We start from the raw sequence: 20,887 nt of genomic DNA, 5'->3' as shown, positions 1-20,887 counted from the left end.
TTTCATTTATGGAATTTGTTTTGGCCATATGTTCCCATTTATTCTGATTGGGAATGGCTTGGGGAATCTCTTTAAGCTTCAGGGAAGGCAGCTCAGCTTTCTCTGAATCCCAGTGCATCTTCGTTGTGAGGTATCACACCAGAAACACACCCAGGTGGGTGCGCACATCAGTGGACCTTCCGATATGGACAGCAAGACTGAAGATGGTTTTAGGATGTTTGCAGGGGTCCAATAGACTTTGACTCTGGAGTTGAAGACAGGAGTTTCTTCCAGCTTCCTTCCATGGGAATAGTTCTGGTCTAGAGACAAGAAACCTGTGAGGCCCTTTTGAGTCTATAATCCACCAACTTGCTGACCTTGAGGAAGCCACTCTGTGTTTATGGGTCTTAAGTTTCCTTCTCATGAAAATGAGGGTTTGGCGATGATTCAAGGTCCTGGGGCTGGGCTTTGGATCTGTGAACCCCCTGAAGCCAGATGTAACATTCTCTGTGTGCAATTGTATGTTTGTACATTTTCCTGGGGTAAAGGTCTACAGCTTTCATTAAGACCTCAAGAGGAGGTCCTGGGAATAGGAATTTCCTTTCCCTTGACATCTAAAAATCCTCTTAGAGTCTACAGCTCAGGCACAGGCCCATCCAAGACAATATTTAGTCTCCTCTCCTGGGCTTTTTACTTACCTCTTCTAGTCCTATTATTACTTTGATATTTGTTGTTGTTGTTTTGTTTTCTTTTACTAGTTATCTGGACCAATGCTTGTCTAGCCTTTCAGTGACCAAAGAGTCCAATCTCTGTGTTGAGAGAGAATCTGACATGGATTTTCATAACATTTGAGATGTGAAAACAGCTTGGGAAACACAGTTTAAATGTCCAAATCTGTATATTTCCAGTAAATTCTTGTGCTTATGGAAGTAGACTCTTGGAAATTGATTGTTGGGTCCCTCGGCTCTTGCTTTCTCTTTAATTCTTAAATATTTTTCTCTTTCTGAAGGAACTTCAGTCTCTTTAGACAAATAGAAGAAGTTTGGATAGCTTCATTCAGAGGGGAAGCATTTTCTGAAATCTCCACATCCTTGTTACCCAAGCTGCACAATACACCTCTCCTTTCTCCAAACATTATTAATAACAATTCCTTTGATTAAAAATTTTTAAAAATTATTCAAGGCTCTTACTTGACTTCCTGACCACCTTGTCAGGCAGTTATCAGATGAGATGATGCCTATGAAGGCACTTTGTCATGGGACAGGTGTAAGGCAGGTGGGTGAGAGAGGATTGTTTTACAACTGATATCAGGAAAGCAGGGTAACTCCCTATACAGTTACCAGCAGTTACCTGCAGGTTGGTTTAACACAGCAACTAACCCCAGGGCTTTGGAAACAGGCAGGTCAGAGGCCAAATATTAGTCCTTTGTATAGCTGTGTTGTGTTGGGCACAGTGCTCAAACTCTCTGAGCCTCTCTTTCCTCATACATAAATGAAATGGTGACACTGATGCTTATATCCCAGGGATGACATGAAGATGAAAGGGTATTTTGACCCTAGAACCTGGAGTACAGTGCCTGGCACATGGTGGTGGCCTGCAGCACTGTAGCCATTCTTATTTTGGCAAGGTTACCACACCCACCTCCATCACGGAATTTTTGCATCTGCCTCTTGACTGTAAGTTATTGGAATATCCTGGAAGAGCAACAACAATAAAGAGAATCAGATATAAAAGGAAAAGTAGAGTTCCTCTATCCTACTCCCAAATCAACTTACAGATGAAAGTAAGCCCAGAGAAAGAAAGTTGTTTTTCTCAAACACACAGCTATTTAGAAGGCAGCAACAGGGTGATCAATTACCCTGGCACTGAAGGGTTCCACGGGGTGCAAGACTTTAAAAGCTAAAACTGGGACAATCCTGGGTAAACCAACATAGGCTACTCAACCAAGGCAGTGACAAGGTAAGATTTTGATCCCCTGATTTCCAGCCAGACTAGTAGCCTTTTCAACCTATGAAACAAATGTTCTATACAAAGTCCATTTTCTCTCAGTGTTTACCATTTTCGGCAGAAACTCTCCCACTGATATGTCTGGCCCCCACACTGTTCTAGAGCCCAGAGAAGGTGAAAGCATTGTCCTCTACTCTCCGTAGGGTTCACCGCCACACATCCCCTGACCCTTATTAGGCTCACAGTCCTGGTTGAGTCTTGGGGCTATTTTAGGGCTGCTGCATGGACCAGGGCTGGAGCACAGGGGCTGGATGAACTTGCATCTGTCTGCTGTTAGCCACATTGCTTCTGGGTGTGATGCTTAGGCCACTTGGAGAAGAGGAAGAATAAGACATATTTGTGGGAGCCTGGATTGATCATAGAGAGAATGGGACAAGTGACATCAGATCAAAAGCAAAGTTGGGAGATGGGTGAGAAAAAGAGTAAAGGGTTGAGATTGGTGGCATGAAGTTCTGTAAGTGACATGCCACAACTTCTGCTGGGATACATGTAAGCAACAAAGAACTCATCTCCAGAATATATAAAGAACTATAAATCAGTGAGAAAAAGACAAATAATACATTAGAAAAATACACACCTTAGAAAAATAGACAGAAGGCTTACAAAAGATATCCAAGTGGTCAGTAACACGTGGAAAGGTACAAAACTTTAGTCAATAGCGAACTGCAAATTAAAACCACACACACTTACCATAAAATTGAAACATCAAGTGCTGGTAAGAACCAGCTATATATCAAGCTATCTGATTTATATATCAAGCTATAAAATTGAAACTTCAAGTGCTGGTAAGAACATAGAGCAACTGGGCCTCTCATACTCTGCTGGGAAGAGAATGAACTGGTACAACCACTTTGGAAAATTGCTTGGCAGGACCTACTAAAGCTGACTGCACACACGTATCCCATGAACTAGCAATTCTTCTCTACATGTGCACCCAAACAGAAGTGAATGCTTACGTGCACCAAGCCAGAGATAATGTTCACAGTCTTATTACTCACAAGTGCTAGAAAGAACACAAAGATCTGTCCATAGTACGATGAATAAATAATTGTGATATAATTACATGGAATATGATATAACAATGAAAATGAATGACATCACCATATCTACAAACATGAATTAGACACAGAAAGGTACATATTATATATATGATTCCATTTATATTAAATTCAAAAATAGGCTCAACTGATCACTGGTTTTAGAAATGAGGATGATAATACCTTTCAGGGAGTGAGTGACTAAGTGAGAGCAGGAGCAGAGTTTCTTGAAATGTTCTTTGCCTTGATCTGGGTGGCGGTGCAAGTTTGCTTTATGAAAACTGATTGAGATGAGCCCTCATGATTTGAATACTTTTCTGTATGCACATAGTTCTTCAGTGAATACATTTATTTTAACAATGAATGCATTGTTTCATCGAATGTCTTTCCTTCATGTTCTGAGTCACTGTGCAGCTCTGGGCAAAAAGTCTGGGCCTTAGTTTCCCCAGCACACTATCCTGCTATTCAGAGTTGTTGTGCAAAAGAAAGGTATCCATTCATCCCTTCCCCTTGGGTTCTACCGTAAGGTGGGTACCCTGTGCCAGCCACATTCCCTCTCTAGGATGAAGACTCCCATGGGCAATGGCGTTATTTTCTCCTTCCAGACATAGAACCCTTTTTTTGTTTGTTTTGAGATGGAGTCTTGCTCTGTCATCCAGGCTGGAGTATAATGGCGCAATCTTGGCTCACTGTAACCTCTGCCTCCTGGGTTCAGGTGATTCTCCCACCTCAGCCTCCCAAGTAGCTGGGACTATAGGTACATGCCAATATGCCTGGCTAATTTTTTTATTTTTAGTAGAGATGGGGTTTCACCATGCTGGCAAGGCTGGTCTCAAACTCCTGGCCTCCAGTGATCCACCTGCCTTGGCCTCCCTAATTGCTGGGATTATAGGTGTGAGCCACTGCACCCGGCCAGACATAGGCACCCTCTTATTCCTCTCTAGAGAAATAACATCCTTTGGCCGGGTGCGGTGGCTCACTCCTGTAATCCCAGAACTTTGGGAGGCCGAGGCAGGCGGATCTCCTGAGGTCAGGAGATTGAGACCAGCCTGGCCAACGTGGTGAAGCCCCGTTTCTACTAAAAAATACAAAAATTAGCCGGGCGTGGTGGCAGGCACCTGTAATCCCAGCTACTCGGGAGGCTGAGGCAGGAGAATCGCTCGAACCCAGGAGGCGGAGGTTGCAGTGACCCAAGATCATGCCACCGCACTCCAGCCTGGGAGACAAGAGCGAGACTTCGTCTCAAAAAAAAAAAGTAGAAATAACATCTTTTCTGTTTATTCTGGGCCCCACACAGCACCAAGCCACCTGTTCTAGAACTTTAACAAATTGACTCCTGCCAATCTCCTCTTTTTCTGCAGCCTTTCACTTCATTTTCAGGCCACTTAGTCCATTTTCCCCCCTTTTGTCCTTGGTTCTCAAGACAGCCCATTTGGGCTGATCCCTATTTAGTGACAAGTTGTCAGAGCAGCTCAGGCCTGAGTTCTGTTGTGTGATTTAAGCAAAAAAAAAAAAAAAAAAAAAAAAAAATTTGACCGAGGAAATTAAATGGAGGTGATTACAGCTAAAGTGCCTTTTATTGAAGCTTTTGGAAAACGTAAATGTCATCAGTCTTGTCAAAGCCAGACACAGGAGAAAATAACAGGACTCAAGGCGGGCCAGCATACATGCTGGGGCTCACAAACTTAGAATTAGCCTTCCTATTTGTTATTACTTTTTCCTTGTAGGTAGTGGGAGGGAAGGGGGAGGAGAGGAGAAGATGAATAGAAGGGGAGAGCAGGGTGCGGTGGGAACCTGGGTGCAAAATGTCGAACCTGAACAGTGGTGGTGATTTTTTATTCCTCTAGAGCATGGACAACATCCCTGTGATTTCTGAGCAACTGAGATGAGAGCAGCCAAGAGTTGAAAGCATCAACCTTGGCCTGGAATTGGAGTTGTGGACAGTGGACTAGGCTGGGATGGGAAGGGGGATGTGGTGCTGGGGCCCCTATGCTGTCACCAGAGCGGCTGCAGATTGACCAAGTGCCCCAGCGACGCTGGAGATGACCATCCAGGAAGGATCTGCCCATCATTCAAAGACCACTGCTAATCTACGACACCTGAAACCTGGGTGGACTATAAAGAAGACCAAAGTGTGGCATGTTGCCAAGAATCTAGAACTAGGACTTTGAGGAAGAGTGGATGTTAGCCGTGGATCTGTAATGTGAGGGAAATCTATACATGGAAATCGGTTGAAAGTTGAGTCTGAAACCAATAGATTAGTGAATGAGAAGAAAGGACAGGTGACATGTGAGTTAACCAGGAATCTATGCACAGATTGAGGTTGGGGTATATCGGATGTGACTCAGAGAACAGACCCTTGGTGCAAAGGTCCGGACTGGTGATGGTCAGCTCTGGCAAGGGCAGGCAGGAGGCAGCAGGTGCTATACATTAGGAGGTAGAAATCTGGGGAAGAGAAATCTAGCTCCTTGGTTCTGGGCCAAGACAGAGTAAGGGAAATAAGATAGAACCCAGTCCAGGTTATAGGGAACAAAGTACGACTTTAAAGAGCAAAATCTGGAGTCTAGTCTTGGAGGAGTAGAATGTTCGAGGTTAGAGTGGAGTTCTAGTGGTAATATTACCTTAAAGAAGATCTCTGAGACTATAATCAAAGTGTCCTCACCTCTCTGAGGATAATATTAACTCCCTGTTCCATAGAGGGTGAGACTCTGTTTGGAAGTTGAGTAACTCTAGCTCCTAAGCTTGGTAGCCGAGCTTACTGAGCCAAACAGTTCATTATGTAAGAGCTGCGTCTGGTCAGTGCACAGTATCCAGAACATGCTGTGTTAAATCTGAGCAAGCCAGACAACAGAGAGCTTTGAATTCAGAAAAAGGAGGGATTGTTTAAGGCTGATGTCATTTGTGAAGGTTTTCTAGAAGAGCTTGAACCCAGAACCCAAGATTTCCATCTCTTCACTAGTTCCTAAGAATTAACACCAGCCAGATGAGAATACCTGGAAGCACCTGCAACACTTCCCACCAGCACTAAATTATTCTAAGTAAATTCCCTTTTCAACTGGGCACTGTGGCTCACACCTGTAACCCCAATGCTTTGGGAGACTGAGGTAGGAGGCTCGAGTGAGGCCAGGAGCTTGAGACCAGCCTGGGCAACATAGTGAGACCCGTCTCTACAAAATTCTTTTTAAAAAATTAACAAATACTCCCCTTTCAAGGATTTACTTCCCTTACTTGTGAAATGAGAGTTTGAACTAAAGAATGTGTATGATCACTTGCTCCACCTATCTCTTGTCATCATTGTTTGCCGTTAGTATGCCCAAGCATGTCACATACCACCTTTTGTTATTCTTTGCTTAATTTCTCCTTCCCCAGACCTCTGAAGGCAGGAAATCTGTCGTTTTCATAGAATATACATAGCAGAGAAACTGTCATGAAGGAGGCACTCAATAACTGTTTATTGAATGAATGAATGAAGTGCAGCCAATATTCTTTGATACCTGCTCACAGGTTTGAGACTGGAGGCCCTCAAGAGAGTCAAAATGCCCTCCCCGCCCCCAACCTCCAGCCATTTCTTCCTCTTTGATGCTCGGTGGTATCTGAACTATCTTCCTTGGGACAGATGATTTTTTTAAGAAATTGATTCCTCATTTCAACCATGATAAATCCAGAGGCAGATAACTGGCAGCCTGAGTTAGGTGTCCACAGAGGGCAATTGGCTTCAGAAACATAGCCTGGGTGACTTACATCCCTTTCCAGCAGCAGGGAAGAGCTGGAACCTGCAGTCCCTGGACAGCACCCGCGTTCCAGGATCAGGGATAATGTCTCTGGCAGCAAAGGCAACACCACCCGCGGTCACTGTGTGTTTCCCTGGGCTGACCCACAGGCAGTCTCCCAGGAAGGATACTACACTTAGCATTCCACTGACTGCCAGAGCCCAGGACTGGATCCCAGTGTGGTCCTTTCCCACTGACTCTCAGCCCCAGACTGGATCCTGGTGTGTCCTTTCCCACTGACTGCCAGCTGGACTGGATCCTGGTGTATCCTTTCTCACTGACTCCCAGCCCCAGACTGGATCCCAGTGTGGTCCTTTCTCACTGATTCCCAGCCCCGGACTGGATCCCAGTATGGTCCTTTCTCACTGATTCCCAGCCCCGGACTGGATCCCAGTGTGGTCCTTTCCCACTGACTCCCAGTTCCAGACTGGATCCCAGTGTGGTCCTTTCCCACTGACTCCCAGCCCCGGACTGGATCCCAGTGTGGTCCTTTCCTACTGACTCCCAGCCCCGGACTGGATCCCGGTGTGTCCTTTCCTACTGACTCCCAGCCCCAGACTGGATCGCAGTGTGGTCCTTTCCCACTGACTCCCAGTTCCAGACTGGATCCCAGTGTGGTCCTTTCCCACTGACTCCCAGCCCCGGACTGGATCCCAGTGTGGTCCTTTCCCACTGACTCCCAGCCCCGGACTGTATCCCAGTGTGGTCCTTTCCTACTGACTCTCAGCCCCGGACTGGATCCCAGTGTGTCCTTTCTCACTGATTCCCAGCCCCGGACTGGATCGCAGTGTGGTCCTTTCCCACTGACTCCCAGTTCCAGACTGGATCCCAGTGTGGTCCTTTCCCACTGACTACCAGCCAGACTGGATCCCAGTGTGTCCTTTCCCACTGACTCCCAGCCCCGGAATGGATCCCAGTGTGTTCCTTTCCCACCGACTCCCAGCCGGACTGGATCCCAGTGTGTCCTTTCCCACTGACTCCCAGCCCCGGACTGGATCCCAGTGTTGTTCTTTCTCACTGACTCCCAGCTCCAGACCGGATCCCAGTGTGGTCCTTTCCTACTGACTCCCAGCCCCGGACTGGATCCCAGTGTGGTCCTTTCCCACTGACTCTCAGCCCCGGACTGGATCCCGGTATGTCCTTTCCTACTGATTCCCAGCTGGACTGGATCCTGGTGTGTCCTTTCTCACTGATTCCCGGCCCCGGACTGGATCCCAGTGTGTCCTTTACCACTGACTCCCAGCCCTGGACTGGATCCCAGTGTGGTCCTTTCCCACTGACTCCCAGCCCCTGACTGGATCCCAGTGTGGTCCTTTCCCACTGACTCCCAGCCGGACTGGATCCTGGTGTGTCCTTTCTCACTGACTCCCAGCCCTAGACTGGATCCCAGTGTGGTCCTTTCCCACTGCCTCCCAGCCCCGGACTGGATCCCAGTGTGGTCCTTTTCCACTGACTCCCAGCCCCAGACTGGATCCCAGGGTGATCCTTTCCCACTGACTCTCAGCCCCGGACTGGATCCCAGTGTGGTCCTTTCCCACTGACTCCCAGCCCCGGACCGGATCCCAGTGTGGTCCTTTCCCACTGACTCCCAGCCCCGGACCGGATCCCAGTGTGGTCCTTTCCCACTGACTCCCAGCCGGACTGGATCCCAGTGTGGTCCTTTCCCACTGACTCCCAGCCGGACTGGATCCCAGTGTGGTCCTTTCTCACTGACTCCCAGCCCCGGACTGGATCGCATTGTATCTTTTCTCACTGACTCTCAGCCCCGGACTAGTTTCTGGTTTTGTCCTACAGCTCATCCTTAGAATTGCAAATTTCCAGAACCTTCCCTTTGGTGGCTCATAGTTCTGACTTAGGGAAACCCCAGTGTCTGAGGTTACTTCCCAGGTGTCCTAAGCCCCTTCTCTCCCCTGGGAAAAGGCACTGAGGCGTTTTTCTTTCTTTCTTTTTGTTTTAAAATCCTCAGCCCCGAGGGCAGTGCTATGATCAGGGGAGGGTCTGGGTTTCTGCCTCCAGAGCTGGTTCCCAGGTGATTGTGACAGCGACTCCCCTGGTCTGGCTGATTCCCTTTCTCTGCATCCACACAGACAAAGGAATCCTGGCCAGGCGGCTGGTTTTGTCAGGCCCTTTTTGCCAAAAAAAAAAAAGACAAAAGAAATCTTAAGGCTGCACATGGCTTTTGGAGAGTCTTCTAGCCCATCTTCACAGGTGGCACCTGCAAAAGTCATCATCCTTTGTAAGGCTGCCATCGCAGAGGGTGAGATGCAGGAACAGAAGGGGAGGCTGAGCCCCCAGCTTACCTCTGTCTTTCTGCTTTGTTCTGTTCTTCCTTCCTTCTCATTCTCCACTCTTGCCTGGAGTCTCATTCCCCTGTCTTGTCTGTTTATTCCTTCAATGAGCATCTCAAGTCCTCAGCCACCCACCTCCTCCACTGCCATCACTTCCAACCCATCTCCTGCCAGTAGACGCCTTACTCCCAGCTCCCCCTGACCCACCCTCACCCCCATTCTTTGTACTCTGTACATTTACCACCCAGTGGTAAGCTCAGGCATCCCTTAGGGTACCATCTCCCCATGCCCAACTGGTCATGCTCCTTAGTGTAGAAGAAGAAACTGAGATGTTCTGATTACATTCACGGGCACTTCACCATGACTCCAAGGTCAGTTCCATTAGTTTCATTTTCCAGATGAGCAAACTGAGAGGGAGGCAGTCACTTTCCAAAGTCAACCCAGTTATAAACAACAGTCTGGGTTCTGTATCAAGAATTTCCTGGCCTGAGTTTAATGCCCTTTCCATTACATGACAGCTTCCAAGGGCCAGGGAGATAACATGGCTGGGATGGTCATGAGCTTTCACTTGGAAACAAAAAGTGAAGGACTGTGCCCGGAGGAGCAATTTCTGTCTGTGACTTAGTAATATATTATGAGCATTCTCTCCCAGGCTGGGCCTTCTCTTGCCCACTGGGTATTCCCCTCAGGGGCAGCAGGGGATGAGGAGAGCAGAAACCTCTACTACCCTACTTTACCCTGGTACAGTGGGGAGAACCAGCTGTCAGACAAGGGAGTGGGGATGACCTGGCCAGCAAGCACCTCAATTAGCAAATGCATTTTGGTTGTTGAATTCATTAGTGCAGATTAATTGAAAATGAGAGATGGGGCTGGGTAGAATAGCTGAATCGCACAATTGGAAAAGCCAACCTCCTGGCCTGAGAGGTGCAGGCAGCTCCTGAGGCTGCATTCTAAAACGCTGTTTTCTCCTCCTCAGTCTCCTCCTGAATTCATGAACCTAAAGTTTTGCCAGCCCAGCAGAAAGGCTCTTCCTTTAATGCCTTTCTTCTTGAGAGTTTGGCCACTTAAATCAGGCCCCCTTGAAAGTGGGCTCTGTTTGAGCCCAGCTTTCATTTCCGAAAACCCATTTTAAGTGGCTTCTGTGCATGCATGGCACTTAACACTTGCATTAATGACTTGTGTCATCACAGGCACCTTGTCTTACAAGCAGCATGCCTTGGCCCACCTTGAGCACAGAATCAGAGATGTGGAAAGGTTACATGCTTACATCAGAAAGAACAAGGACATTAACACCCACCAATATAGGTTTGAATCCCAGGTCTGTTGCCTACACACTGTGAGATCTTTCTTCTTGGAGCATCAATTCTTAATTGTAAATGAAGACAATAATGTGTACCTTTAGAATTATCTTTGGGATTATGAGAAAGAAATAAGACAACAGATGTGAATTGTGAATTTTGTAGTCCTCCAATTGGCATATAGTAGATCTCAGCAAATGCTTCTTCTCTTCCTCCTACCCCTTTTGGCCCAAACCAGGTTTGCAAATACATTTAAATATTACACCTTCCAACTCAGGTTACATTCTCCCCATCTTCTGTCTTCACTCCTTCCTGCTTTTTCCTGTCAATACATACAATTCAAATGCCTTAGGAATGGTGGTCAATTGTGACAGCTTGACTCCATGACTTTGTTGTTTATGGTTAACTTTACCCTGCAATTTAAGAAATAGATTGATAGGATGTGGCAGCATTGTTCCAGGGTCCCATGGCCTCACATTGACAGAAATCCACACTCCGTGACACTAGGTGCTAATTACTTTATGTGAGTTATCTCACTCTTGACCATGTTTTTTTGGGGGAGGTATATGTTAATTTAAGCACTGCTTAATCTTCTGTGTTAGAAGAACACTGTGGCTTAATACAATACATCCTTATTTCTTGCAAAGGAAAAGTCCTGTCTGTGGGGACCGGGGTCAGGAGGTTCTTTTCCATGCATTAGGGACTTGGCTGATGAGGATCACTCAGTGTTAACACATGGCTTCCAAGGTGGCCCTAGGTGTGGAAAAAAAGACGAAAAGGGAAGAGAGAGAAAGAGGAATAACTTTGGCATTTCTTAAAATTTTTGTTTTATTTCCCATCCTGCATGAGTCATCCTTTCTTCTTCCTATTGCTTTGGTCAAAACTCAGGGACGTGGCCACGCCTGACTGCAGGGGAAGCTAGGAAATGTAGTCTACTCCCAGGAAGAGTGGAAGGGGTTTGGTGAACAGCTAGCCAAGTCTCTATCAAAGGTAGGTATTCATATCCATATTTTACAGATGTGAAAATGAGTGGGTACCAAAAGCAAACAGAAGGGCCCGTTTCTGAATTGGGGCACTTATTTCATTTCTTTTCAACCTTCTGAGAATTATATTTCTAAATTTCCAAGTACACATCTGAAATAACATATTTTTACTAAATAAAAAGATCACATTCAGGCAAAAGGTAAATCAGAAAAAGTTAATTATAGTGATTCTTCTCAAGATAGAATATGTGTTAATAAACAAGTGGATGTAAGACGATAGACTTAGCGTGGTACACCCAAACTATTAGTTTTTGCTTATTAGTAAGTCATTTTAAATGTTTTACTATTGAAAAAAAACCTGAATATATATAGAGAGGAATCCAAAATTGGTCTGAAATTTTAAGATTAAAAATGGCACTTTAAATAAAAAACGTGGTTGCAGTGGGCACTGCCAGACCCTTGGACACCTAGGAGTTCAAGATCACTCCTTTTAGTTTTAGTGATAGGAAGATTTAAGATAGTTTAGATTTTTTTAATGAAAAAAATTACATGATACATTTATGTGTAATTTCTGACTAATCTTTACTGTAATTATTCTAAATATCAACTTATGTTTTGGAACTCACACAAAACTTTATTTTGGTTGTTTATGTTCTACCCATTTTTGGACCTCAGCTTTGTGAGTTTGGGGGTTCTAAAGACTCAAAGCATATCTCAGCTGACAGATTACCTCCTCCTTCAGGGATAGTCTGTTCCTTCCCCAAATCGAGGAATATCCTGTTTTATTTCTTTTTTTTCTTTTCTTTTCTTTTACTTTATTTATTTATTTTTTTGAGACAGAGTCTTGCTCTGTCGCCCAGGCTGGAGTGCAATGGCACGATCTCGGCTCACTGAAACTTCCACCTCCCGTGTTCAAGCGATTCTCCTGCCTCAGCGTCTTGAGTAGGTGGGATTACAGGCATGTGCCACCACACCTGGCTAATTTTGTATTTTGTAGTAGAGACGGGGTTTCTCCATATTGGTCAGGCTGGTCTTGAACTTCTGACCTCAGGTGATCCACCCACCTCGGCCTTTCAAAGTTCTGGGATTACAGGTGTGAGCCACCGTGCCCAGCCTATCCTGTCTTATTTGTTTAGTTTGGAGCTACGTTCAGCTTTTTCTGAGTGAAAATCCTCTTTCTGCTCCACTGGGAATAATAAAACCTTGTATGCTTTTCTTACCATATCAAAAGAACATCACCCCAACTCCTCCTATCTGCTTTATATATTGAATTAACCAATGTAATCTGCATATAATGACTGAGGCTAATTAATAGTTTTCCCACAGCTGGTTCCCTCTAGAAACATTTAGCAACTGCCTTCTAGTAGAAGCTGCCCCAGAAAGAAGAGTTCAACTTAGCAGTATCTCTTTATAATAGAACAGCGCGTTTTCACACTAACTGCCTTTATCGCCAAAGGCGAGAATGGCTCAGTGGTATTGTGGATCAGCAAACATCTGGATGTGTGACTCAAAAGATGGTGGTGAAAGTCCCTTCCCATCTATTATGTATTTCTTTACTTCCTGCTTATTTATTTCATTCCGTTTTACTTTTTCTTTTGCAACTTTTCCCTTACTCCTAAGTGACTTCGCATCTGATAATATCTTCACCAAATTGCATTTTAATGTTTTTCCTATTTTTAAACTCTCTGTGGACCTTAGGTCCACAGAATTGGATCAATTCTATCCTTAGTACATCACTCAGTTTCACCACAGGGATTTATTTAGTTATTTTTAATAATATAATGAGCACTCACCATCAATGCAAATAAAAGCTCAGCCATTGATAATAAACCTAATCTAACCATAAGGGTACCTCCGCCTCTTCACTTCTTCTGGTTTCTTCCGTCTGAGGCAACTCTTATCCTGAATTTTGTATGCATCGTTTTTGCTTTATTTTAAAAATGGTTTTATTTCACCTCTTTGTGGTCCTAGAAAGTCTATTTTGATTTTAGTTATTTTAGACTGTAAAAATGATATAGAGATTTATGTAATCTTTGGGGGGTAACTTTCCCATTTAACATTAAATTGCTAAGATTTATCTCTATTTTCACAAATTATAGCTTATTCACTTCCTCTGTTTATAATATGTGATCATTTCACCCTTTTATACTTGGTTCATTCATTCTCCCATTGATGAGCATTCGGGTAGTTTCAACTTTTTTTGCTAAGATGCACAGTGACAATATGAATGATTTGTATCTATTTCCTATTGTATATGCTTATACATTTCTTTTGAGTATTTAATTAGGAGTGGAATTGCTGGGTTATAGGTTGTATAAATGATCAAATTTAGGAAACATTACCAAACTGTTGTTTAAAGTAGTTGCACTTTGAAAAACCACTGATGGACAACCATTTATGCAATTTATTGCATCAGTCTCAGTTGCAATGTGATCCTATGAATTCACATCTTTTTTTACACTTGATTTTGCTAGACTGGTATGTATTTTGCCAGTTAATTAACTATAAAATGGTATCTCATAGTGATCTTAGTATTCATTTCTATAATTAAATAAATCTTATGATTTTTAGCCATGCATTTCTTCTGTGAAATATCCATTTGTACATTTGTCTATTTCTCTATCTGATCATTTGTACTTTCTCTATTGATTTGAAAGAATCTTATTTTCTATATGTAATTGTTTGTTGGAGCTAAATAATAGAAATGTCTTCTCCCAATTTGTAAATTTTTTTCACTTTCTTTAAATAATATTTTGAAGAATATATGTATTTTAAGATGGAGTCTCACTCTATCACCCAGGCTGGAGTGCAGTAGTGCGATCTCAGCTCACTGCAACCTCTGTCTCCTGGGTTCAGGTTGATTCTCCTGCCTCAGCCTCCCAAGTAGCTGGGATTACAGGCACCCACCACCATGCCGGGTTAATTTTTGTATTTTTAGTAGAGATGAGGTTTCACCACGTTGGCCAGGTTGGTCTCAAACTCCTGACCTCAGGTGATCCACCCACCTCGGCCTCCCAAAGTGCTGGGATTATAGGTGTAAGCCACTGCGCCCGGCCTATTTTGTTTATTTTCTGTTCAAATCAATTTCTCCGTTTCTTTGCTTCTATTAAAATATCTAATACAATTTAAAAATTATCCTTGTAGAATCTTGCATGTCTTTTGTTAAATACATTCTTAGCTATTCTCTGATACCATTATAAATGGTGTTCTGGGTTTATATTTTCCAGTTGTTTCTTGATGCATTATCAATTGATGTTATTATATATCCGACACTTTGCTAAATACGCCCATTCTTGTCATTTATCCATATATTCTTGCTGGTTGTCCACTTAAAAAACTACATCCTCTACAAATCCTTATGAGTCTAATTTCTTTCTTGATTTATTTTGCTGTCTAAGATTTCCAGTACAAGCTGGAATATAAGTGGGAATTGTAATTATTCTACAATCTACAAATATGGGATCATATTTTACCTAGATTTTAAAACAGATATTCTTCATAAGAAAGTTTTTGTTTACTATGAATTTAATGATAATTTATTATGAGTGGATATTGAGTTTTATCAAATTATTTTCCTGCATTAACTAAAAAATTATATATGTATTCCTTAATGTGGTGAATTACGTTTCTTAATTTTCAAAGTATTAAATTATTATTGCATACCTGGGATAACATCAGTTTGGTCAAAGTGTATTTTCTTTTAAATATGTTTTTAGGTTACTTGGACTTTTTAAATATTTTAAAAACTATTTGCATTCATATTAAAAATGGAATGGCATGAAATTTTTGCTTTCTGTAGTTTTAGTATTTGGGCTATTCTGAACTCATAAATAAGCTAGGGAACATGCCCCCTTTTCTATTTTTTGCAAATATTTGAAAAACTCATAGTTGTTTATTTCTTAAAAGTTTAGAAAAATATCAATAGTCAAATATTTTATTTGTGGGAAATTTTAAGGCACAGTTTTAATTTCTTTAATAGTTCTAAAGCTGTTTATAATGTCTTTTTGAGTTGTTCTAGTTCGTTACTATTTTTGTAAGAGTTTCTTCACTGTATCTAAGTTTTCAAAATTACTGGCAAGCAGTTGTTGGTAGTATTATTTTATTATCACTTACGTTTTTTTCTAATTTTTTTATTGTGGCAAAATACACATAACATAAAATTTACCATCTTAATCATTTTAAGTGTACCACTTAGCAGTATTAAATACATTTATAATGCTGTGCAAACCTTACCACCATCCATCTCCCATAGTTCTTTTCATGTTGTAAAACAGAAACTCTGTACCCATTAAAATATAAGTCCCTACCACTGGCAGCCACCATTATACTTTCTGTCTCTGTGATCTTGACTACTCTAAGTATCTCATATAAGCAGAATCATATAATACTGGTTTTTTCGTGACTGACTTATTTCATTTAGCATAATGTCCTTGAGATTCCTCAATGTTGTAGCATATGTCAGAATTTCTTTCCTTTTTAAGGCTGAATAATTTATTGTGTGTATATACCACCTTTTGTTTATGCATTCATCTGTTGATGGACATTGGGTTGCTTCTGTGTTTTAGCTATTTTTGGTAGTGCTGCTATGAACATGGGCATATCATTTAATCTCTTTATGCCAAGTACTTTTTTGCAGATTCTCCCCTTTTTTAGTCACAATATTTTTCACTGTGGTTTCTTTCATTTTCTTGTTAGTTTTCAGAGGCTTCTCAAGTTTTTTGTTTTTGACAAATCAACTTTGGCTTTGCTGACATCCTGTATTATACGTTTGTTTCCTATTTTGTTAACTTCCATTAGTATTTTTATTATCTCTTCCATTTTATTTATTATTTTTGGCTTATTGTTTTGTTCATTGAAATAACAAACAATTAGCTCATTAATTTGAGGTTTCATTATTTTCCAACACAGGTGTTTACATCTTGAATTACTATTTTGGCTGTACCCTAAGGTTTTGATTATCATTATCATAGGTTATCAATTGTTAATACATTATCAATTATTTTCATTGTCATTCAATTCTGAATCATTGAACATTTTATTATGAAACAGATGTAAAAATTCTCAACAAAATACTAGCAAACCAAATTCAAATTCAACAACACATTGAAATGATCATTCACCATGATCAAAGGAGATTTATCCCTGGGATGTAAGCATAGTTCAACATAGGCAATTCAGTAAATGTGATACATCACATTAACAGAATGAAGGACAAATACCATATGATCATCTCATTAGATGCAGAAAAGCATTTGAAAACATCCAATACCCTTTTATGACAAAAACTCTCAATAAATAAGGTATAGAAGGAATGCACCTTCACACAATAAAAATCATGTGGGGCAGGTTCACAGCGAACATTGTACTCAATGGTGAAAAACTGAAACCTTTTCTTCTAAGATCTGGAACAAGACAAACATTCCCACTCCTTCTTGCCAGTTCTACTCAACAAAGTATCGGAAGTCCTTGCCAGAGCAGTTAGTCAAGAGATAAAAGTAAAATGCATCTCAATAGGAAAGAAAGATGTGAAAGTGTCACTGTTCGTTGATACGGTCTTATGTATAGGAAACCCTAAAGATTCTACCAAAAAACCCACAAAAAACTGATAGAACTAATAAACAAAGACAGTAAAATTGCAGGATTCACAATCAACAATAAAACAAGTAACATTTCTATACACTAACAATGAACTTTCTGAAAAAGAAATCAAGAGACCAATTCCGTTTACAATAGCTTTAAAAAATACGTAGAAAAATAAATTTAACCAAGGAGGAGGTGAATGATTACAAAATGCTAATGTAAGAAATTCATGAAGATGGGGATACATTCTGAGAAATGCATGGTTAGGCAATTATATCGTATGAACATCATAGAGTGCACTTACACAAATCTAGGTGGTATAGTCCACTACACACCCATAACATACTACATATGATAACAGCCTATAGTTCCCAGGCGACACACCTGTGCTTCTTGCTACTGTACCGATTACTGCAGGCAATTGTAACACAATGGTAAATATTTGTGTATCTAAGCATATCTTAACATAGAAAAGGTACAGAAAAAATACAGTATTATAATCTTATGGGACCACCGTCATATATTTGATCCTTTATTGACCTAAACATCACTATGTGGTGCATGAGTTTACTTCAGGTGATAGATACATGTTAATTAGATTGATTTAATTATTGCACATGGTATTCATAAATAATAACATCATTTTGTGCCCCATAGGTACACACAGCTATAATTTGTCAATTTACACTTAAAAAATAAAAATATAAAAACTTACATAAGACATAATTTTTATTATCATTTCTTCTTTAACTTATTAACTAAGCACAATGCATTTCTGAATTTTCAAATTGTAGGAATTTATTTTTTTGGTTTATATTTAACATAAATGAGCTATGTTCAGAAACCAAGGTCTGTATGACACAGTTTGAAATTTGTTCAGGGTTTTCATGTGTGCCTACGAAATTTACAAATTTCCTTTGTAAATTTTTATAATTTCCACATATATAATTAGGGAGTGTCATGCCCTCATATTCAAAAGACTCTTTGGCTAAATATAATACTCTAAATTTTATGGATATTTTTCTGAATACTTCGAAATTATTACTCTATTATCATCATCTTGCATTCAGTGTTGCTTTTTATAAAATCTGTTTCTTGTTTTTAGATTTTTGTTTTTTGAATGCTATATGCTCTTTTCCTTTGTAAATTTTTATAATTTCCACATATATAATTAGGGATATATCCTTAAACTTTTTAATAGTATGTCTGAATGTGGGCTTTTCCTTATCTCTTCCTTTATGGATTTTTTTTTATCTGAGATCTTTATTTAAAAGACAATTTTAGAAAATATAGCTCACTATTCAAATATTTTCTCTTTTTTATTTGTTTCTCTCTCTTTCTGGTACTTCTTGTTAATTGAAATTTCAGCACTTTAACTTCTATTCTCCATTTCTCTTAACTTCTTTTATATTTTCTATTAATTTGCCTTTTCATTCTTCATTCAATCTCCTGTCTCCTATCTTCTTTTATCTCTCTCTCTTTTTTTTTTTGTGGGACTGAGTCTTGCACTGTGGCCTGGGCTGGAGTGCAGTGGTGCAATCTCAGCTCACTGCAACATCCACCTCCCAGGTTCACACGATTCTCTTGCCTCAGCCTCTCGAGTAGCTGGGACTGCAGGCACACACCACCATACCCGGCTCATTTTTTGTACTTTTAGTAGAGACAGGATTTCACCATGTTAGCCAGGGTGGTCTCGAACTCCTGGCCTCAGGTGATCTGCCCACCTCAGTTGCCCGAAGTGCTGGGATTACAGGTGTGAGCCACTGGGGCTGGCCACTTTTATCTCTCTTAAGAAAAATTGTCTGAAACTTGGAACTAAGGCAAAGGAAAAGCGCAAGCCCTTTTAGTGTCATACTGGAGCATTGTTTAGTTCCATTCAAAGATTATCTAACTCTTAGGATAATTGCTTTTGACTTATTCTTTATAACTGCTTAGGGCTCATATTGTGTGAAGCTACAGGTTAATCTGTCAATAACTGATAAACAAAAACTAATTTCTGTCTAGTAGAAAAGAATACCTTAAAGGTTTTATTTTTGTTTTCTTTTGCTCTGTAAGATATTAACTGATTTGGTGTCTGATTTAGAAATCATATTCTAGTAATCTGTCTTCCATTGCCTATACGTATATACCCCATCTTTCAAATTCTCATTTGAACCAACTTTAGCATTCTTTTGGAGTTAAGTCTGAGTTAAAATACATTTTTCACTATGACTTGTATGAGAGTCATATCTTTAACTGTTTGAAAATTATTCTTTGCAACCTCCTTTTAAGTTTTTTTTGGCTAATTTAAAATGATTGGCTTTCTAATTATTTTGCTTCTAATTATTTTACTTCTGGTGCACACCATAACCTAACATGTTTTTGTTTTGAAATGATTGGGCCCTTACAATGTCTTTTTATTTTGACATATGTGCCTTCCCCTCACCAACAGAGATACTGGGTATTTTGTAAGGAAATGAGTATTCAGAGAAATAGACCCTGTAACTGTGAGTCCCTGTGAGCTTAGTGTGGATGTAATGAAGAAGATATGCCTGGGGAGGACTGTCCAGCACCAGAGAGCTGGAGTGGCACCTCCACCCCTGCTCCTAAGAAGGTGACAGTTACCCGGTCACCTTCTTCTGTCCTCATGCTGGGGGAGAAGCAGCATCAGGAGGGAACTCTCCTTACATTTGCATCCCGACTCACCTGCGCTGAGGGTTTAGATGAGGAGGGTAGCAGAGACTGATTTTACCTAGATCCACCTGTTTTCGTCAGTCTCTCTCAAGCATAGGGCGTCTGGGGTGCCCTCACTTGATTCCTGAAGGTGCTGGATTCAGAGCCTGAGTCCTTCCAGGTGTGGGGGCCATTGCTGTATGTCCCAGGGGGATGTTGGGGGGAGAGGGAGCAACAGCACTTTAACGGTTTGTTTTCTTCTTCCCTGCTCCCCACAGCCCTGTCTGGTCCTCTTGTGCCCTGTTTCTCCTCTGCAGCTCCTCCAGGGTTGATCTTAGGGAGGGATCCAGACGTCCTAATGGTTTACCATCTTGGAAGGAATGAGAATCAGTGCTGGCACCTCAAAGTGGGATTCTGCTGCCCACTGCCTTCGTGGGCAGATATTCCTAAGATACGACCTATCCCCAGGTCCTGGGATTCAGTCTCCTGTCATAGCCCTGCCTATTGCTTTACTCCTGGTGCCCTGTGAGACCTCCACTGTGCCCAGCTGTTCCCCCAGCCCTGGCTGTAGGGGAAGGGACACTGCTCTCCACTAGTCTGTCTCCAAGGTGGTGCAGTTTCCGTCTTGAATTTCCCACACCACAATGATAGCAGGTTGAATGGACCTCCCTCAAAAAAAATCATGTCCGACTGGAATCTGCGTGTGACTTTGGAAATAGGATCCTTGCAAAGTAATGAAATTAAGCATCTCAAGATGAGATCATCCTAGATTACCGGGGTGCACTCTAATTCCAGTGATGGTGTTCACATAGGAGAAGAAGAGGGAAAACAGGCACGGAGGCAAGGCCACATGGAGACAGAGCGTAGAGTGATGCAGCCACAAGCCAAGAAGACAGGGGCCTAAAGCTGGGAGACAGAAAGGATTCTCCCCAAGCCCTTGTAATAAGCACAGTCCTGCCGACAGCTTGATTTTGGCTTTTGGCCTCCAGCACTGCGAGATAACAAATTTCTGTTGTGTTAAGACAAGTTTGTGAATCTGTTCAGCAGTCATTGGAAACTAACTCAAATAAGAAAGACCAGGCTGTAACCTTTAAGTGTCTTTAGTAAAAGCCTGAGGATAGGCCCAGTGTGGTGGCTCACGCCTGCAGTCTCAGCCCTGTGGGAGGCCGAGGAGTTGGGCAGATCACCTGAGGTTGGGAGTTTGAGACAAGCCTGGCCAACGTGGTCAAACCTGCCTCTACTAAAAATACAAAAAATAGCTGGGAGTCGTTGTGCACTCCTGTAATTCCAGCT

General features: G+C 41.8%; 1 long non-coding RNA gene across 1 annotated transcript; it reads right to left on the bottom strand.

The window, feature by feature from the left end:
* Nucleotides 1-9,442: 9,442 nt before the first annotated feature.
* Nucleotides 9,443-19,796, bottom strand: LOC112134585 (uncharacterized). The gene is made up of 3 exons (XR_002915972.3): nt 19,628-19,796; nt 11,008-11,132; nt 9,443-10,792 (listed from the first exon to the last, which is right to left on the bottom strand). It is a non-coding gene; the product is annotated as an uncharacterized LOC112134585 (long non-coding RNA).
* Between the last annotated feature and the right edge of the window lie 1,091 nt (nt 19,797-20,887).

The sequence above is a fragment of the Pongo abelii genome, chromosome 7 (genome assembly GCF_028885655.2).
Source record: "Pongo abelii isolate AG06213 chromosome 7, NHGRI_mPonAbe1-v2.0_pri, whole genome shotgun sequence".
NCBI classification, from domain to species: Eukaryota; Metazoa; Chordata; class Mammalia; order Primates; family Hominidae; genus Pongo; species Pongo abelii.
The sequence above is the reverse complement of the archived record's forward strand: the minus strand, read 5'-3'. Positions and strand labels throughout refer to the sequence as shown.